We start from the raw sequence: 7,840 nt of genomic DNA on the forward strand, positions 1-7,840 counted from the left end.
AGAAAATGTGGTAACAGGTTCGGAAATTAAATGGCAACTTCTCACCGTTCACGATTCCTCTTTTGACACCACCTGGCATACAAACAAGCATAGGGGAACAGGCAGACATTTTGGGGGAACATTTCGCTGCAGTTTCTAGTTCATCTCACTATACGCAGTTCTTCCTGAAATACAAAAGTATTGCTGAAAAACAAAAACTTCCAACAAGTGGAGGTTCAAACCAACAATACAACAATTTAATCACTCTCCAAGAAATCAATGCTGTACAGTCTGCCGGCAAAAAAAACTGCTCCAGGACCCGACCAGATACACTATCAAATGCTTGCCCATCTTTCCCAGCCTGCCATAGAGGCACTCTTGAATTTCTTTAACAAAATTTTCACAGGAGAAATACCTAAAGAGTGGAAGAAAGCCATCATAGTGTCATTCCTGAAACCCGGAAAACCACCAACTTCCCCAAGTAGCTATAGGCCAATAGCCCTCACAAGCTGTCTCGCGAAATCTTTCGAAAGTGTACTTAATATAACATTAACATTTGTCCTTGAATCCCGCGAACTTCTTGATGTCCATCAGTGCGGTTATAAAAAGGGATGCTCCACAACAGACCATTTAGTTCGCCTCGAAAACACAATAAGAGAAGCTTTTATACACAAACAGCACTGTCTTGCCGTTTTCTTCGACATGGAGAAGGCGTATGATACAACCAGGACGTTTGGGATCCTCCGCGACCTGAGCAACCTAGGTATCCGCGGTAGGATGTTAAACTGCCTCACTGACTTCCTTTCAGACCGTTCTTTTCAAGTACGCCTGGGATCAACCCTGTCGCGGAGCTTCGTTCAAGAGAACGGGGTTCCTTAGGGGTGTATTTTAAGCACGACATTGTTTATTATAAAAATAGATTCGATAAGTAAAATAATCACAAAGTCCATCCTGTATTCAGTGTACGTCGACGATCTTCAAATAGCCTGCACATCCTCAAACGTAGCAACATGCGAGAGACACAGTTGACAATGAATAAACTAGTGACATGGGCAGATCAGAACGGTTTCCAGTTCTCCACACAGAAAACAGTAGCCATCCTTTTCTCGCTGAAACGAGGCATACAAGCCGACCCATTTATACATCTGAATGGAGCACAGATACCCGTCAAAAATGAGCACAAATTTCTAGGGATAACTTTTGACAAAAAACTCAACTTCCTGCCTCATATAAACGCACTGAAAAAGAAAGCCTCCATATCCCTAAATTTACTCAAAGTACTGTCACGTAAACGTTGGGGTGCTGACAGGAGATATCTTTTACAAATCTATCGCACAGTGGTGCGCTCCACCTTAGACTATGGATGTATTGTTTATGGGTCAGCGAGACCTTCGTACCTGAAACGACTAGATCCAATACATAAATTTAGGTTTGCGTCTTTCCTTTGGTGCTTACAGGACGTCGCCGATAAATAGTCTTTATGTAGAAATCAACGAACCGTCACTTACAGATCGAAGAACCATGCTCACCTGCTCACACATTTTAAAAATCCGTTCACTGCCCAAACACTTATGTTACCCAATAGTCACAAAGTGCCCATCTAGAACTTTGTTTAACAATAAACCACTCGCTATTAAGCCACTCCTCCTGCGTTTTGAAGCGATGTGCCAAAACCTCGGCGTACTAGATACATTACCTGACATTGCTCGAAGACAAGATCCACTACCTCCTTGGTACAATTTTCCTGCAAGCTGTGATCTCACTCTTACTCAGTTTCATAAAAACAAACTCCGCAACAACATATACTTCAAGAATTCCTTGCACTCGAAGAAAAATACAATAGCTTTATGCAGTTTTATACAGATGGTTCAAAAACAGGCGTTTACGTAGGAAGAAGCGCAGTGGTCCGAGGGAAGTCGGAGAAAACAGTACGACTTCCACAGTGCTCACCCATCTTCACTGCAGAATGTTATGCAGTCTGTGTGGCCATAGAAAAAAATAGAAAGCGAGAACCTCACCAACAGTATTGTTTACACAGACTCTCTCAGTATACTTACAGGTCTGCACTCTAGAAATGCAGTCACTCCGATTCTTGGTGACATCATACACAAGGTAGTAACAGCGACAGATCGAGGACAAAACATAAAACTCTGCTGGGTTCCCAGTCATGTCGGGTTAAGAGGCAACGAGAAGGTAGATTTGTTCGCTGCTAAGGCTCGTGGGAAGGAAATAACAAAAGTAAATATACCTTTTCAGGATTTCATAAACTTAGTACAGCGTAAATTAAGAGAAAAATGGCAGTCCACATGGAACGGCGAAGTGAATAATAAACTACATTTGGTAAAACCGGTTTTAGGTGAATTTAAATCATGTGTTCACCAGTAACGTTTTAACGAGGTGATTTTATGCCGTCTTCAGATAGGCTACACGCACCTTACGCACAACTTCCTGCTAACAAAACAAGACAAACCTATTTGCGAATGCGGAGATGTTCTTACTGTTAATCACATTTTATTTTCATGTGTGAAACTTGAAACACTAAGAAAGAAGTATTTTACTCAATTTTATAATGAATGCATTCCTTTTCATCCAGCACCGCTCTTAGATAATAATGATATTGCTAACACACCCTCCGTTTTTAGCTTTTTAAAAGAAGCAGGGGTATTTGAAAACTGTAAATTTTAAACCACTGGTTCACTTTATTGCATGGTAAACCTCAGCCACTTTATCATTCCTGAGAAGAAGGCTGAAGTTCTTTATTTGATTGGTTTGGAGCCTCAGGGTCCTTGCCAAGCCAAGGATAGCTGCTGAGGCTACCTTACCGTTTTTGGGGCTTTTACTGTTAAGTATTTCCAGATTTCCTCTTTTCTGTTTTTTTCCAAGCAGTTCAATATCTTTAGGCCATCTGCACCATCGACGATTTTAAATATTCCTAAACATTCTACGGAAAACCATTCTTATACCTTGAGCTTGGCACATGATGGCCTTAGCTGCCTATTTGCGATAAAACCCAGCACAACACAACACACGCATTTCTCCATGGGTATCTCGATTTGGTTGTCCAGGCACCGTGACAACCGACCGTGGACGCCAGTTTGGGTCCTCCATGTTTGCTTCCCTTAATCATATTCTCGGCGCCAGACATTGCCGTACCACTGCATATCACCCGTGTGCCAAAAGCATAGTGGAACGCCTACACTGCCAATTGAAAGCCGCCCTAGCTGCCCGCCTTGATTGCGCCACCTGGGTCGACTCCTTGCCCCTTGTGCTCCTTGGTGTAAGGGCCGTCATCCCGGAATACTTACAGTGCTCAGCTGCAGAACTGGTGCATGACAGTGCTCTGCGTCCTCCAGGAGACTTCTTTACATCACAGAAGCTCCTATCACAGCCTCAAGAATTCCTTCAACGCCTGCTGGGCTGCGTTAAAAACTTCCGGTCTACTTTACCGCATCCGTCCCGCCACATTTTCGTGCACCTTGACCTGGCCACTTCGGCCCACAATTTTGTGCGCCGCGACGCTGTCCGAGCACCGCCAACACCGGCTTACGACGCACCTTTCCGCGTTCTCCACTGCACCCCGAAAACCGCCACCCTACTACAGAACGGCCGTGAAGAGATCGTCAGCCTAGACCGCCTTAAGCCGGCTTACGTGGAGACAGCCCTGGAACGACTCCCAGCGCCGCCCGACCTAATGCTCCAGTGCCATTCTTGTGGCTATGTGGGGGGAATGTGCTCGATTTCTGCCACCCATATCGCGGGGGCACAGCTTGGAGCGGGGATGGGGAAAGGGGATGTGGGGAGGGGGAACATCGCCGGCCCCCCGTCCGTTTCGACTTGCAGTCTAGGCGCGGGGGCGAGGGGAGGGGAGGGGGGGGGGGGGCTGTAGCGCCCTCTCTTGAGTGGCGCCGGGAACCCGGATAGCGCGCGCCAACCGGCGAAGACAATAAAGACGGCACTTGGCCGTGGCTCCTGCAGCCACGGCTCGCAGTTCTATTCTGATGTCGGTTCGCAGCAGCGGTCTTGTTTTTTTTTTTTTTTTGAAGCGATGTTTATTGCCTCAGGGCCTAAAAACTATGAAGTGAGAGATGAGTAAGATGCTTAAATAAATGAAAAGAGGTGGGCTGATTTGATGAAATCAAGAAGTGAATGATGCATGGACCCTGTGCCCAGGCAATATAGCAATCCGGAATGTCCGGTGAGAGTCCCACTGCCGCCAGGTGCCGAATTCTCGTCGGCTTCAGCGCCGGGCAGTCCCACAACAAGTGGTGGATATCCGCCTCACAGTCTCTGTTCTTGCAGACTGGACACCCGGGGTGGGGATATAAATCTTTGAAATGCGGTCACTTGCGTGTCACAGCTGGAGTTAAGGCAACCCCGACCCGTATCCTCCGAAGCGCAACCTCCTCTGCACGGGTAAGACCACGGGGGAGGGTTACCGCACACGGAGGGATTAGAGCACGTGTGCGGCGCCGGACTTGTTCCTTCGCTCCTAAGGCGTTAAGTCTACATCCTCTTTCCCTGGACCACCAGCGGCGAAGGTTTCAACTTGAGCCTTACGGAGCTCTAATAGTACTGGGAGCAGTAGCTCGATTGATACCGTTAGTCGCACCTGCTTGCTTGAAGAGTTCGAAGGAATGAATAGGGCATCTATCAACCATCCACCTTTTTTAAAAATCGTATGCCAACAAAGATGCGGACAGATTCATTTCGTCAAGCGTGACGTAACAAAGCCGCTCTTTACCGTTTCCGCAGCCACTCGTGAATCTCCAATGGAGGCTTATTTTTCAATGCGAAAGCTTTACTAGCCCCATTACGAGAAAATCCGGCGTGGTGACTGTACTCGCAAAACGGTGGAGAAAATCCCAGCGATGGCAAGAAAAATGGGGTGGTGTCATCAAGCAGTCGTATGACGCGAACACCAAGCCGGGCGCAGTCACTTCAGGCAATCCTATAGAAGTCGTTCGTCGATATACAATCGCCACTGGCTTACCCCCTTGTGGCTTCAGCTTTCCCGACATTCGTGTCGCAATTGTGAAGCAACCGTTTGTCATACAGCTTTAACTTAGTTATTGATATTGATTTTAATGGCGCAAAAGCAACTGAGGCTATGATGCGCCAAGCTTTAACTTAGTCAGATGTCTTTAGGCCACGTAATTTTTCTAATTTTAATTGTTAATCTGACTGCTGAAAGAGTTGTAATTAAACACTTCTGGAGCAATGGGTTTATGATTTGGTATACTCCAGCCCACGGCCTAAGACCGAAAGAACCGCACGCGATCTCCAAGACTGCGACAAAGTACGGAAGAAAAAACGGGCAATATTATGTTCCAGCCATATTTGATAAATTGCCAGCGCCTGTGTTAGGTGCAAATGCATGACGTAAGATTAAAAAGTTACTTAGAATTTGCGAAGTTTAAAATGACATTTGCATGACTTGTAATTGAACATTTCGCTCCGCTGATATATGTGCGATTTTCTGTGACCTGACTGCGAGTCAAGCCCTCCGACGCTTTGGCAGGCCTGCCAAATGCATTTCTTCCCCTTTATTCACAATAAATATTGCACTGCATTGTATTTCATACCATTTCTCGTTTCGAATAGTGCAAGTCGAGTTGGAGGCTAGCTTGCGACAGGGATTCGAACAGACGACATATACACCTTCTGCCGAATTTTTAAAACTCTGTCCTGCGTTTTGTGCTTGCCAAGGTGTTATTCCTGTATTGGTTTGAAGAAACGGATTGACATCCCTGAGTGTCTTGTCTCATCATGTGAAGAGCGTTGTTTCTTACGTATTGTGTACTAACCGCAGCCAGTCAATTAGCTCATCTTGAAATATTCCTCGCCCATATGTGAAAAGTGCACTATTTTCTGTTGCGAAAAAGTTAAGCATATGTCAAAATCTGTATATTTCACACCCCCTAAATTCAATTGATTCCCGGGTAATAATTTTCATATACTTTATAGTCGCTCAGAATTGCACAAGCCAGCTCAGAAACTTCATTCATTATTACAACATGGGTATCTCGCCTAGACATTGTCATGCCAGGAAACATTTAAAAACACGTATATCATGAATAGATGTGGACTGTGTTCGTTACAAGAATGTTTTCGGAATTTTGAAGGAGCATTTCTTTTTTGGGTGCGAAATTCTCTGCTATGCTGAAAAATGAACTTGTCGCCACGGGATTAAGTCAGCACGGAATAACTCTGTTTTTTTATGGGTCACACTCGTGGGTTTGTATCTCCAAGTCACCTACAATGGACGCCACACGATCACGAACCAGCCGCCGCGGTGGCTGAGTGCTTACGGCGCTCGGCTGCTGGCCCGAAAGACGCGGGTTCGATCCCGGCCGAGGCGGTTGAATTTCGATGGAGGTGAAATTCTAGAGGCCCGTGTACTGTGCGATGTCAGTGCACGTTAAAGAACCCCAGGTGGTCGAAATTTGCGGAGCCCTTCACTACGGCGTCCCTCATAGCCTGAGTCGCTTTGGGACGTTAAACCCCCATAAACCAAACCATAAACCAAACGATCACGAACCGCGAGAAAAATGGGCAAGAGCAGCGTGGAGCAAACGCAGGAATTGCCCATGCTGGTTCGATTCCCAACACAAAATCAGCTAACCCTTCCTGGAGCGCTTATTCCCCAGCGTGTCGTTCAAATGCGATTCGCTAGATTGTAAGCTGCGCTCTTGCGTAGTGACGACAGTGTTATCACTCCTCTCGTCAAGGTTAGACTCCTGTGCTAAATTTAGCTACACCAGTTGCCGCTCCACTGGGTTCCTTTCAGTGTTGGCTACCTAGATGTAGCTTGTGCTTGCTTTCTAACTCCTTGCCACGTCCGCCTATACCTGCTATAGCTTAGCCCCGTCCCGCCGCCTTTCTTTTATCCGCCACCCTTTTATATACGACAGCCGTCAGGCATTTATTAGAGAGGGAAGAAAAAAAAATGCAGTCGGTCGTGCGAAGTTATACGATAAATATGCGTTTGCGCATCAGCTGTAGATTTCGCTTTTGCTCTAATCGCTTTGAATACGTATTACAGATGAGGGCAAGTTGAGGGCAACTACGATAAAGGCGTTGCCTGCATACTGAATAAGCGACGTGCTCTCGGCTTTCGGCGTGTCGTTCAAGAAACATAGAACAGAGCGCGTCCCGGGACCGAACCGGGATCTAAATCTTCTGAGAAGGTCTCCAGAAAGACGACCCTTTGAGTCCCGCTGAGGAGAAAATGGCCAATGCGGCCAAGCACGGAGCCAGCCCCGCAAACCTGCTGTCGCAAGTTTCTAAAGACCCATATATCGGTCCAATGTATCCAAAGCGCCGCTAAAGTCTTGTTGGATGATGTCAGTGGGAGTATGATCGTCCAGAGAGTCCTTAATGTAGTGGGAAATGGAGACAAGCGCGATCTCGCAACTACAGCGGAAGGCATGCTTGCACAGGAAAAGCCTGTTGACCAGTGTTTGCTGTGGAAAGTGTAATTAGGACGCTTCGTGCTGTTATTGAAAGTTTTAGTGGTCACACTGCTCAAAATTATCTTAAATTTTAGCGCATGATTAAGGACTTATGAAAACGCATTTTTTTAGCTGTCGTAAAGCATTAAATATTGACAATACCGTGGGACACTTGCGAGTTGGGTAATAGGGCGAACGAAACAGAGATATGTCAGATGGTTACTCGCTTCAGAAATCTAGGAATACTAATCGTGTACAAAGAAAAGAATTGCAATCTGTCTTTTGATCAAAAGTAGGTGTGAGCACGAAATCCATCAGACGAAATACGTAATGCAATCTAGGACGCCATAGGCGTCCTAGAATCACGCCAGCAGTTCTCTCAGCAGTTACTCGGATAATTTGGAAGGAAA

Source organism: Amblyomma americanum, chromosome 6 (genome assembly GCF_052857255.1).
Source record: "Amblyomma americanum isolate KBUSLIRL-KWMA chromosome 6, ASM5285725v1, whole genome shotgun sequence".
Taxonomy (NCBI): Eukaryota; Metazoa; Arthropoda; class Arachnida; order Ixodida; family Ixodidae; genus Amblyomma; species Amblyomma americanum.